The sequence below is a fragment of the Hetaerina americana genome, unplaced genomic scaffold (assembly GCF_022747635.1).
Source record: "Hetaerina americana unplaced genomic scaffold, ioHetAmer1.1.p SCAF_10, whole genome shotgun sequence".
NCBI classification, from domain to species: Eukaryota; Metazoa; Arthropoda; class Insecta; order Odonata; family Calopterygidae; genus Hetaerina; species Hetaerina americana.
Window position 1 is genome coordinate 40740742 of NW_027286070.1, and position 13554 is coordinate 40754295.

The following is a 13554-nucleotide window of genomic DNA, read 5'->3' on the forward strand; positions in this document are numbered from 1 at the left end:
AGTCGCACTCCGGTCTCGCCGGCGTCAGGGTTAATAGTCGGACGTGGCCTGCGCTCTCGCACGCTTTCGTTGGACGACTTCGGACCCGACTCTCCCGACGGCGGCGTGGGCCCAACACCGACCGCCCGCTCGCACTTCTCCCCCGTCCGACTCCCCAGCCCAAGCGGCACCAGCCGGGATTGCCGCTTTCAACACGCCGCGCGACCAACTCCACCGCTCGCTTCCAAATTGGGCGCACGGAAAGTGAGCTCGTTCCCGTCTTGGAACGATGGAGTGCCGGTTTCAATTAATCTGACAGGAACTATAAGTATCTACCTACCTGTGAATGAGTTTGGAAAAATATACTATTCCTCCGCCGAGCTTTGACGAAAACTTTCGACGTAGTGTGTGTGACTCAAGTGCCGGTCCCGAAGTGACTTCGTATTATTTCATTCTTTTCCAAGAGCGGTGATAATCGTGGACGGTAACCGTTTCTTTCGATCCTCTTTGACTTTGAACCCAGGAACTTTGTCGATATCGAAGGTTTTCTTTGACAATGACAATCGATCAAATGAAATTTCCGGGCCTCCAGGAAGAGGATATCTTTTGAACGCCGAATATTTTGAACAAGGAAGAATTTATTATCAGGTAATTAACCTTAAAGTATTTAGAAACTAGTAGTTTTATTGTCGTCAGGCCAACAATTACGAGTTTTGCAATTGTACTGAAAAATCGCGCCAAAGCGATATAGATATAAGTGCTGTTTTTAAAGTTAATTGGTTGTTCTGAGAGTGTTCAAAGGTTATGTGAACAGCGAATGCAAATGTAACTTATGTATATTTTAAAAAACGAAAGTGAAATACGCAATTGAAGAGATTTTTTTCATTGGAGCGTATTTTTAAAGTTTGGTGCACTTAAAAAATTCAATCATTCGGGCCGAGCGAGAAAGAGTGGGGGATAGCCTCTTGAGAATAAAATTGAAAAAAGTTATCAAATCTGCGTTTGATGTACTGATGGAATGTCTCAATTCCACCCCAATTTTCCACCCTGTTAGATTTTGATTTTTTTTTGAGAAAAGCCAGACTTCAATGTGCGTTTCCTTGATATAATATTTAAAAAAATCATGGCGAGCCAAGACCGAATATATGCCATTATTGAGTCGGGATATTTCAATAAATAAAAACCAACGTGAATTGAATGTAATTGACAGTTTATGGTGTCACGCATAAGTCATCAATCGCTTTCCGCATGACATACATTTTTAATTGGGCTGTCAATTGTGATTTATTACGCATCACTTGATAATTACCTCTAGTTTCCCTTAGGAATAATAATATCGCAGTGGATTTTATGGCGAGAGAATATTTTATCAGCGTATAATTTTATAATTTTTTCCAATTTCCCTATTTTTTGTTGCTTTTGCGAAAACTCTGGAGAGCGCAGTTAACAGCAAAGGCGTTTGGAGGAAAAACTCATTAAGACTTGCAATCTTTTGATCTTGGCGAAAGTCAAAAGTGCACGTATTTGGGGACTGAATTTTGACTCGCCTAAGCAAATAGATAAAATATTGGACAGAATGTACTACTCTCTGTGGAACTCGCTATATTGTTTTACTAAGTTCTACGAGGGGATTGAAACGATATCAAAAATAATGATCCGCTACCAAAATTTAAGCCACATCTAGTAACGGCATTTCATCTCGTTATTTTGCTGGCTTCGTACGGAGTTACTATTGCCTTGAATTTTTATAAACTTCACCGCCTAGGTCACTCACTAATTTTTTCCGCGTCTTATTCATCCACTCCGTATAAATGCCTAGTAGAACTGGTCTTCAGGAATCCCATTCATGGTGGTTGGATTTAGTCACTTCCTCCGAGGGCAGATTTTTGAAATATTTGCTGACCTGATTTGGCGAAAGAGATTCCTTTAGAACGCCTGAATGAAAAGTGAGCTGATATGATTTTTTTAATAATCTCGCAAGCTTTACACACCTTTATTCTCCAGCGACCTTTACCATTAGCCCTCGTCAATATCGCTCAATTAACTTTATGAAGACTAATTAGTGAAAATCACCAGGTCATGCTGGGCCATGTAATGAGTTTAATGTCGCATAGGTAAGCTTTTCCTGATTATGCTAATACTTCTGTCTCTCTGTTTCTAGTTTGTCACTTAGAATTTGTGGTTCTTGTAATCTGCATTTCTCACACTCTCGAATTAGCATTATTTCCTATATCTAATTTTGGTCGGACTACGCATCTTTATTTATAAACGTGCTTTTTTCGACTTTCTCCGGATTGTTATAAGAACGTCCCTGTTCAATTGTAAGAGACATTTCAAACGCATCAGTTAACTCTGAAAAAATTATAAGTTTATAAGGTTGGAATACATTTTCATATGGTACAATGTGTGAAAATAGCGTAGTTTTTTTAACATTTTTCACGAAAAAGGATGTGTTAATGGAGTGAAATAGTTTCCATTGCCTTTCCATCTAGATCATCTTGAATCCTTAAACCACTGTATTTTGTGGAAAAGGTCATTGTTTTATTTATCGTCTAACGCTAATTAATAATACTTTTAGTTAGTAATGGAATTAGTTGAGTCACAGCTCTATCTCTTGGTCTTGTCCAAATATGCCCCTATCGTATTTATTCAAATTTTAGCAATTTGAAAATTTGAACCATCCTGTTCCTTTCGATTAATTGGCGCCCTCCTGGAAAACAAATGCAATCATCATGCGTCTGAGTTCAGACTTTCCTTTCTCAAAACTTATGGAAAGGATGATTCTTTCGTTTCTTTCTGAAATGCCTTTGAAGACGACCTTCACTATCGAGAAGAGGAGTAGTTTTAAAATTTCAAATATATTTCTCTTAACAACAAATGTATTTGCCATTTTTTATTATTTCTACATGTTCGTTCAGTGCTTGAAACAAAAATAATGGTTAGCAATTGATTAATCATTAATAAATCACAATGAATATTAGACGCTAAATGTCATTTGACATTTTGAACAATAGATTTAGCTTTTTTTGGGTTACATGGAAACTGTGTGTATATTTGCTCCTCAGTTAATGATTTAAATAAACTTCAACAGCTTTGGAAAGGTCTGAAAAACAGAGAAAATATGTACCTGTCGGCATAGCGCGTTGTTCTGTAATTCTGGGAGATACATTCAACTTCTTATAACGCACACGCTTACAAATTTTCCAATGCGCCTGCGTAGTGACCGTTAGTTTGTCACAGGCTGTCATTCTTGATACCGCCATTTTGAAGTCCCAGATCTAATAATATGATTTAGGCGACACATAAATAAAAGTTAAATTTACGAGTATTGTCATGATAGTTAATTTTTGCTTTTTACTGATATGTCATTGGTTAATTAAATAATTGCCGTAAACAACATGATTTTGATGAAGAAAAAAATATTCATTGCCGTAACTGCTTGTTAGTTTTGCACCCAATCTATTTTACACGCATTATAAAATAATCAGCTTTCATTTTTTGCCGCATGCAACGAAATAAATTTGAATATTTCCTTCTCATGTGACATTTTGAACTTCAATGCTTTGTAACTGTTTCAAAGAACCTGAATATTAAAAAGTGCTTAAGAAGAAGATTTTTCAAATATGACAACTTCATGCATGACTTGGATAAATATTGAAGAGGTATTCGTATGAAATAAATGATAAGAAAGGTACTTTTTCTAAACCATAAAATGATGTTTTTCAAGAGAACATTAATGAATGTAATCATTATCGATCTTAAATTTTATTGAAGCAATTTTCCACCAGAAATGTACCGAGAGCCGAGCAGTCATCATCTAGGTTAACCAAGTCATGATTTTGACGTAACAAGACGTAATATCGGCTCAGGGTTTCCAAGCGAAAAGTCTTTTGAAAATATTGTCAAATGCATTTAAAGAAATTCTAAATCTTAATTTATCGAACTAAGGCAAAGAGTTAGAACGGTTTTTTGACTCTTTGAGAAACACCATTTGAGGACATATGAGGAATTTCAATTTCCTCTAATCATCTATTTGAATTAAATACTTGATCTTCATTTATCACAGTGACAACTATTACTTCGTGGATCGTGTTTCTAGTGGTGTCGTGTAATAGTGACTGTGCATCTTTCCGTGAACATGAAAATAAATCCCTTGCTGCAGCAGGGAGGCGAGAAAGGGTTTCACTACATTTAGTTTTCATGGGTCTCAAATAAATTAAATATTGTTACTGTGCTTTGTGCTTTTTTCATAGCTCTCTCCGCTAGATCATGCATACTAAAAGATGGAATAATCAAAGCTCAGTTTGGTCATTCATGATTGGTATCAGTGATATAAATTTATACTCGTCTTTCGGCGATAGTTTGATGAAACGATGATTGATGCGAATTTTTACACCCACGATTTAAAATGTAGCTAGTTATTGACTTGAAAACGAACTTTTTATGAACACGAAATATTTAATGGAAAAAATAAAATCTCATGTATATGTATATTTATATACATATATGTATATATTAATTGACATATACATATATATATATATATATAAATATAAATATATATATACCTGGACTACCGCGACCCACTTGTATATATATATATGTATATATATGTATATATATATATATATATATATATATATATATATATATATATATTCATGTGGATCGCGGTAGTCCAGGCGTAGAGCGTTGGACCACTGACCGGAGGGCCTTGGGTTCGATTTCCGGGCAAGCCACCCTGGCCAGCTGCAGCTCCACCCAAGCTATGTGATTTTTCGCGTACCAGATCTTCCTGGGAAACCATAACCGGCACAGGGAAAGCCCCTGCCCCCCTACCCTTATGTGTGAATTTTACATGGCGTCGGGCGAACGAGTACAGGGTGAATTCTACCATCACCTACCAATCCGACCATCGGGTTGGGTGCTGTGTTTATAGTTTTTTTAGAAACGTACATGCATATGTGTATATATATATATATATAGTATATATATATATAGTATATATATATATATATATATATATATATATATATATATATATCGATTCCCGGGCAAGGCACTCTGGGCACCTGCAGCTCCACCCAAGCTAAAGTGATTTTTTGGGTACCAGGTCTTCCTGGGGAACCATAACCGGCACAGGGAAAGGAACTGGCCCCCCTACCCTGATGTGTGAATTTTCACACGCCGCATAGGGCTTAGTACTGGGTGATCTCTACCAGCACCTACTAAACCGACCTTCGGGTTGATTACTGTGTTTATGGTTATATATATATATATATATATATATATATATATATATATATATATATATATATATATATATAATTTAAATATACACACACACACATAGATTTTTTTTCAATCCCCCCAAAGTCAAAAATGTTAGTAATTTTGTTTTCCTAAATCACAATTACAGGTATAATTAACCAAGATTGGTAACTTTCACGTTCAGTTATTGCCACTTTAAACCTTCGATCTCAAATTAAAAGGGCAGAAGACAAAATCATTTTCTTTTTTAATGGATTTAAAAAAATTCAATCCATGAAAGTGAACCGATTTGAAGATCGATGGCTGGCGGTATGGAGAAATGATCGGGTGACAGAATTCCAATCAATAAAAATCGGCGTGGCAGACAGCGTTGGTCATGAAGTGCCGCTGTATTCCATCAAGATCTGCTAATGAATCACTCAAGTGGATCATTATCATACTTAAATGAGCTCACAGAAATGACTAAGTGCATAAATATTGAGGTGGAAATTTTGGAATTCTGGGGCAAATATATGGAATAAAACTGATTAAGGTTATTATATCACTAGCATGTTCTAGCATCAATGTATTCATCCAAAGGTCAGCGCTTTGGGGATCGAATTGAAAAATAGGGTTTTTTATTTTTGCCGTTGAGTGCTCTTGAAAGCAGCCTTTCCCATTGCAATCGGGAGGTGAGCTGATTTTCCACCAGTTCCGAAATTGAAGCGTGTTCTTTCGATAACATTGCTTGCTCCGTGGAATTAGCGGTTATATGTTTGTGTGTGTATGTATACGTGTACATATATTATATATGTATGTACATGTAACATATATATATTATATATGTTTATATATGTATGTATATATATTTGTGTTCGTCCTTTATGTGTGTGTTCCTATCCCTTTTCCTTACATCTATTTCTTTGCAAATGAGTATGTGTATATATATATATATATATATATATATATATATATATATATGTACAGATACACACACATTCAAAGACACACATTTATATTCATATATACACATTTAATATTCATTCACATGGAGATAGATGTAAGGAAAAGGGATTGGAGCACATGTGAGTATGAACGAGGAACCCAGGAGAGGTGGGGAAAGCTGAGTTGAGTAGATCACAAGCGCTATATACAGTGCGCTATCCTATATACATTTTATGTATCATTAACATGGATACAAATATAAGGTAGAGGGATAAGAACACGTAAAAGACCAACACAGGAATGGTGGGGAAGGTGGAATCAAGATTATCCACCCCATCCCTCACCCACACAATTATATATAGGATGTGTTAGTATGATAGGTAAACATTGACAGGTTGAATCTGACGGACAGGAGGGCCCGGGTCGATTCCCGTGAATGCCTCTGGGCACCCTAAGCTTCACCCGAGATATGCGACTTTTCGGGTACCAGAACCTCGTGAGAAAAAAATAGGTGGCACTGTGAAAAGAAAATGTCCCCATATCCTAATGTGTCAATCATCAAACTTTCGTATTGATAACTGTTGGTTTGACATATTTGTTTATATTTTGAATGTCGTAGCCTTGGAACTCAAAAGGGTAACTCACAGAAGAAAAAGGATTTTTGGTGTCTCGACCCTCATTTTTTAGTGAAGGGAAGGAGATGACTATACATACTTATGATTTGATTTTACGGCTGAAAATTGTGATGCATATCGTACACATTTTTACCAAATTATCCAATTGCAAATAGGTATTACAGATTTTCGAAAGGCGAGCCGGAGAAAGCGGCTGACAGGTTCCTGGCAACTTTCAACGCACAATATAGTCTCCTCTTTAATCCTCAACTCAATGGGAAATTGCTTCAGCGCCCCTCAAGGTGCGTTGTAGGATATTAATCAGCATCATAAATTTCTTCGTTCTATTCTGTAGATAACTTGTAGATAAATCTTTCGTAGCCCTTCTCACAAAAATAGACACAATGGGATCCACAGATCAGTAGCCTCTACGACAGGTGTATCGTACTACACTGTGATACGGGGGATCCCAATGCTGATCAGAATGCCGCTTAAGTCGGCCACTGCTGAATTATGGAGTCTTCGGAATGAGAAGTACAAGACATAATAGATAATCCGTTTACGGGGATTTCCTTCTTGAAAATACACGGCCTCTGATCGACTGAAGTTTATTTTGACGGTTCGAGACTACATTTTATTTGAGGTCCGTCTTTTGACTTGTCGCGCGACTCTGCCACTCTATACCTTCATGCAAAAAGTTATCGTATTGACGTTGCACCGGTGGACCCATATCAACGCAACGATCACAAGAGGTCATTTAGGGTTAAATGTCTCAATGTACGGACGGAATATTACTTAATCACTTCAGAGTTACTCGTTTTAACTTGTGATATTTTGCCATCCTTAGTCAAGTTTGTAATAGCGACGATTCCGCCGCTATGTGCCCATAAAGTCTTCATTTTAGTTTCAATGTTCACACCAGTCAGAGGCGATGCGTTAGGTTGGGGCATCAAACTTAACCAAATTGAGCCAATTTCCAGTGAGTTATGGACAGTAATGACGCCGACGTATCGACCAATACATATAGTATATCGATGAATCAGAGCACCTTTGAGGCCAATTTTGACCCTGGAGTCAGATACGGAATGTGATTAGGGATTAAGGGTCGAAGGCAACCTCGTCACATCCCCCTTTAAGTTACCCCATGGTTACCGCAAGGATCGGGAATGAGTTATCGAATGGAGAAGGACGTTGGTGCTGAAACAAAACGTAAACAACTTCTGACCCTAAAGCACTCGGCTCACCCCAGCCGTTCCTTGGACACCGAGACCGGGCGAAGGGACTTGGAAACTTCTGTGGAATGGTTTGGAGGAAAGTTAGTTATTCTGGCGGGTGAGGGGACGAAGCGGCGGTGAAGTGGAGGGGTGGATACGGCGGGCGGCGTAAAAACTGTACCCCTTCGCCCCCTAGCGAGAGTGCCCCCAGATTCCATCTTAAGTGAGTCATGTTGTAAAAAAATGTTATCAAGGATATTTCTGTTTTTCATATATATATATATATATATATATATATATATATATATATATATATACACATAATATATGTGTTTTTTAAGATGGCTGAAAAAGCAAATCCGTGTCAACCTGCCTTGAGGCATTCAAAGTGAATCCATCTCTTCTTTGAAGTAATCTTCACCTGGCGTTCAATATTCTCATTTAAATTACATAAAACACAGATCCGAAAGCACAATTTATGAAAAGATATTTAAAAATTACGTTGCCTCTTTTGTTTGACGCATCTCCATAAATGAAATCCTCGTTTGGAGGAAACCTGTTTCCGCCGGGTTCGGCGTTCATGATTCCAGGCGCGCAATTTAATGGGGCCTTATGAGAAACATGGCAACGTTCTGTAAGCATATAAATCGAGTCCAGCAAGAGAAATCATAACGGAAACAATATTTTTGTTATTTTACCCAAATTTTTATGAAGTTTTGCTTCATCGAAGAGAATTTAATACATTTCATTTACTAGATTGATGATTCTCATTTCGGGCACAATTATCTATTTTGAAAACGACGCTTCAGTTGTATTTGCTGTGCTAACATTGAGAGTAATACAGTACCTATTGGTCTTGTTAGAGGGCTTAGACTTATTTCTTAACCTATTCATGAGAAAATAATTAGAGTCAGCATTTTAAATGCGTCATAATATTCTGTATATAATTATTGTGACTTCCAAAATATGCTTCATGAGCTACCGCATTGAACCTTTTGGGCATGAAAATTTTAAACCCTCAGTGTAGAATGGTAGCAGCTACGGACTCAATCTGATACTCTACCATTTTCATGATTTCAACTGTGTTTATTTCAAAGTTATCTAAATTTCGAGTGCGCAATCAGCAAAAAAAAACTCAATTGAGGAGGGAAGGTCAAATGAAAATATCTTCTATGGATGTCGGCTACGATTACTTGGACCTTTTTAGCGTGCTGTGATATAATGCGAAATTATAGGCCATTGAGAATATTAAAAAGTAAAATTTTGAATCGTCATTCAGCTAATTTTCACTTCGAGAAAATGGTTTTTTTAATTTTACGTATAATGACTGAGCCAACATAAGCCGCTGCGAATATCTTCGCATTATTAATTTTAACAAAGAGAGAATAGAATGCTAGAAAACACCTATGAAAATGCCAAAAGAGTGCCTTAGGAAACGTTGCAAAATAATCATCAGAAAAAAATATCCTTGAATACAATTGGCGTTTTTTGCTATTAACCTTTTTAGGTACTCGAAATGTTAACATGCTAGTGTTACAGCAATTTTTATATACTTACAGAGGGTTTTTCATTCTACTTTTTCATCTTCGCAAACTTTAGGGAAAAACTCTTAACGGAACAATTTAAAAAATCTATTTGGTATTATGCTCACATTGTCAAGGATTTTAATCGCCGAGCCATTTAAAGACTATAAATTTGATGCGCATTTTAATGCGAGTTAAAATTTTCACTCACAAATATTCTTATCAAAAATTCCGCTTCGCTAGGTCCCCTAATCTTCCCCAACTTCTCATTTCTGGCAGTTAGCCAGAATGTTTACTCTTTCCTTATGCAGCACGAAACTTTCCGGTTCAAATGGCTTCGGGTATTAACTTTTTTTTTTGGGCAGTGACTCAAATACGTTCTTGCAACTCGAACAGGACCATTACAAACTTCTGGTTTAGTCATTTAATAAAGGATCTGAGATAACGTTTAAAAATTCATCATACGTACGGAACGTCTGCCGTCACTCATGGACGAGACTACATAATCAGAGAATCCTCATTTCTCTGATAAATCGTTTTGCTAGATAATGTGTTCTGTATTATAAAACGAGATTAATGGAAAAAAATCAGAATAATATCAAACGACAAACAATTTGCAGCGTAACGAATCAATTGATATAACTGCCACGAAATGGCGTTACTCCTTGTAACTCCTTATCCCGTCATCCAAGCGCTTCCATAATTTTCGGAGAAAGGCGTCAAAGCCTTGACACATAGTGTTATGCAATTAACAATTAGCAAAGCCATACTCTTACAGTAAATTAAATTTGGGGCGATTCACTTCGAGAATTGTGTAGAATTTACTCAAAATATACTCGAAAAACAAAAGCTCTCAATCGTAAATATCTAGACGGTAAAACCATTTAATATTCCTCTCTTGCCAAAAGTTACCATAGTATGTTTTCCTAACATTGATTATTTAAAATGGTCTCCAAAAATAATTCCTGGATCTATTTTATATTTGATAATAATTAATTTATGTTTAAATCAACCTAATTAAGTTCTAATCGATTGTCCAGAAACACAGACATGTTGCTATTCTGAAGATATTTACTATATTGCGACAGGAAATCAGATATTCCTTCAACTTTTTTCTCGTGGTCATTCCATATGCCTACTTTTTTTCATTTATCACCAACTGAAACAATTGCGTTAAGCTTGATGTTCACCTACTAGTATTTCGACAAAAAAGTAATGACTCTTTACAACAAGGTAAAGACGACCACACCAGTTCTTCTACAAAACATATGATTTCTTTGCAGGTTACTAGTTTTTCTAAGGTTCTTTTTCATTGCTTGAAATCAATTTCAACACTCTGCACGGGTATTTTATGCCATTGCTATTCTTTGCCTCTTGGTTGATCCGTCAGGACACCTGAAACTAAGTTACATTGAAAATAAAATCTTTCCCGCTTCTCCTACCATCATAGAATTAAAACGAATGTACTAAGAAGTTTTTAGGCATTATTTTGTGCACAAGTGTAGCATCCATTGAAGTAGAACTCTTAGTACTTTCCAAAGTTATATTTACACGCACATCAACCGGTTTCACCTTAATAAGGCATCATCTGGCAAGTTTTCGAACCCCACGTTCGATAGGAATATGGGGAGGCGAGAATTGGGGTGGAAGAAGTTTTATGAGGGGAAACAGTGGTGGGGGATTGCGCAAAGGTAGGCCATTTATTCCTTGGCGCAACCCCCCCCCCCTTCCTCCGAGAACACCACCCTGAATCCTCCCCATCTCTATACCCCTTCATGAAACCCCTTCCGCTCTATTCCTCTCATCCCCACGTATTGAATGCAAGCTTCCCAAAGTTGCCAGCTGATGCCTTATTAAGTTGAAAACGTTCGAATTGTGTGTTAATAAAACTGTGGGATAAGTACTGAGCATTTCACTATGAGATGCAAAACGAAACTGAACCGCGTAGCGCGTTTTGTTCCGGAACGGAAACACATCTTCTGGACTTATGAATGTTCTGCGTGAAAGCGTTCTTCCCCTAAACTGAAACACATCTCCGGAGCGTTTAATTCGATAGCAGAACGCATATCCGAAACCGAATGAACCCCGAAGACTTGTGTGTTGGAATAAAATATCATGTAAAACTCTGCATTATATTGCCTCCGTATTCCAGGTGTTTTGAATTTATCCAGGATCAAAGCTTCACATCCCGTTTTCCCGTTTCCGAAACTCTTTCCATACGTGTCTGCCCGTCACCATCACGGCAAATTTTGCCGCTAAGATGCGTTTAAAACAGTTTCCAAAACATTAAATATCATGACATTTCATTTGCAGGATAGCATTTACCTGTTTCGGATATTGACCATGTTGCCCAATGAGTTTAAGGAAAAATTCCAATGCTGAAATGATTCTCTGAAGTGTTTTCGGAGATGAGTTTTTATGGTTTTTTTTTACTTATTCAGCCATCGTTTCTGTTGCGAAACATAGCGAACTACTAAATTCGAAAAGAATATTTCAATATTTATAGTTATTTCTCTTGGCATCACTGACTAATTTCTTTCGGTAAATGTGGTGCTAATACGTCTAATATGACTAAATGTCTGTTTCAACATGAATAGATGCAACCACTTTCACCACTAGAAATAGGCCAGTGGTTTGGTATCAGGTGAAATTTCCGCGACGAGAATGACGAAGATAATTCTAGTTTTACTTTTATTTAGTTCCCTGCGAGCCACCGATAGGGTGCGTGGCAAGGGGTGATTACTCACAAGACTACCCTTGACCCAAAACACCCTTCCCTCCTACTGCGGTCGGACAAACGTTATTATTAAATTCGGTTCATTTGAAATAAAACTCAATGGACAAAAAATTTAGAAGGATATTTTAGTATCAATCAAGCCACTGCTGGGGTGTGTAGCAGGGGGTGAATAGACACCAGACTAACTTTGACCCGAATATGATCTTAATGCGGTCGGACAATGTTGCTTTGATCCCTTATCGTTCGTGAGAAAAACGGCATCTTAAATCTCTATGTTCTACACTTAATCTTTCAAACTTTATTGACATGATCTCTCCTACCGTAGTATTTGGGGCTGGTAATAAATTTTTAGCATCACTGCTAAAGAGACATCCTTCCGATTTATGCACGAGATTTTATCTGCAATTTAACCTTCGCTCCACGAGTGTTTCCCAACCTTGGTTCTCTAATAATTTTAATACGGTACTCAGTTTGTCATAAAAACGTAAAACAAATCTAGCTGCTCTATTTTGCGTGCGATCTAATTCGTCAATGGAACCAAATTCATGAGAATCCTATATACGAGGTCTGTTAAAAAACTATTGCGACTTTCGTGTTTTTTTCAGAAATTATTTATTTGTTCATGAATTCTACTCTGTCCCCATCAAAGTTATCCCAATTAGATATTATACACTTGTGCCAACGTATTTTCCAATCCGCGAAGCACGTCAATAAATCATTTTTGGTGATCTTATTCAGCTCCTCCTTCGATGCAGTCTTTATCTCGTCAATTGTAGCGTAGCGTCGTCTCTTCATAGGCCTCTGCAGTTCCGGGAACAAGAAAAAGTCACTGGAGGTCAGGTCTGGGGAATACGGTGGCTGCAGCATCATTGGTGTGTTATTTTTGACCAAATATTCGTGCACAAGTAACGATGTGTAAGAATGGGCGTTAAACGTTGCTTCGGTCCAAGGTAGCTTCTTCATATGCCACAGTCAACATTTGGAATGCGCCTGCGCCCTTAATTTCGTTTTTTACACAAAATTCGATACAGATTCTTTGATCCATTTTTTGGAACAGGCAAAAATTGAAGACAAGCCAAAACACGTCCAAGCAAAACAGTTGTCAACAATTAACTCAACATTCAAAATCGTCGAACGTTTCGGCATAAGTGAGAGATACTATTATCAGCATGCCGTCATAAAAAATCGAAGATCAAATACACGTAACCCACGAAAATTCAAAATTAGCGATACTTTTTGAACAGTCCTCGTACTAGGGGCGAATTCTAAATTTGACCTAACGAGCGAAAGAC

The 13554-nt window shown here is 37.3% G+C and overlaps 1 long non-coding RNA gene across 1 annotated transcript in view; it reads left to right on the forward strand.

The window, feature by feature from the left end:
• The first annotated feature begins 272 nt into the window (after nucleotides 1–272).
• Nucleotides 273–13554, forward strand: part of LOC139698684 (uncharacterized) — a 127627-nt gene continuing 114345 nt past the window's right edge. The window contains exon 1 of the long non-coding RNA XR_011703006.1: nucleotides 273–627. This is a non-coding gene — a long non-coding RNA (uncharacterized lncRNA). The remainder of the gene's footprint in view (nucleotides 628–13554) is intronic.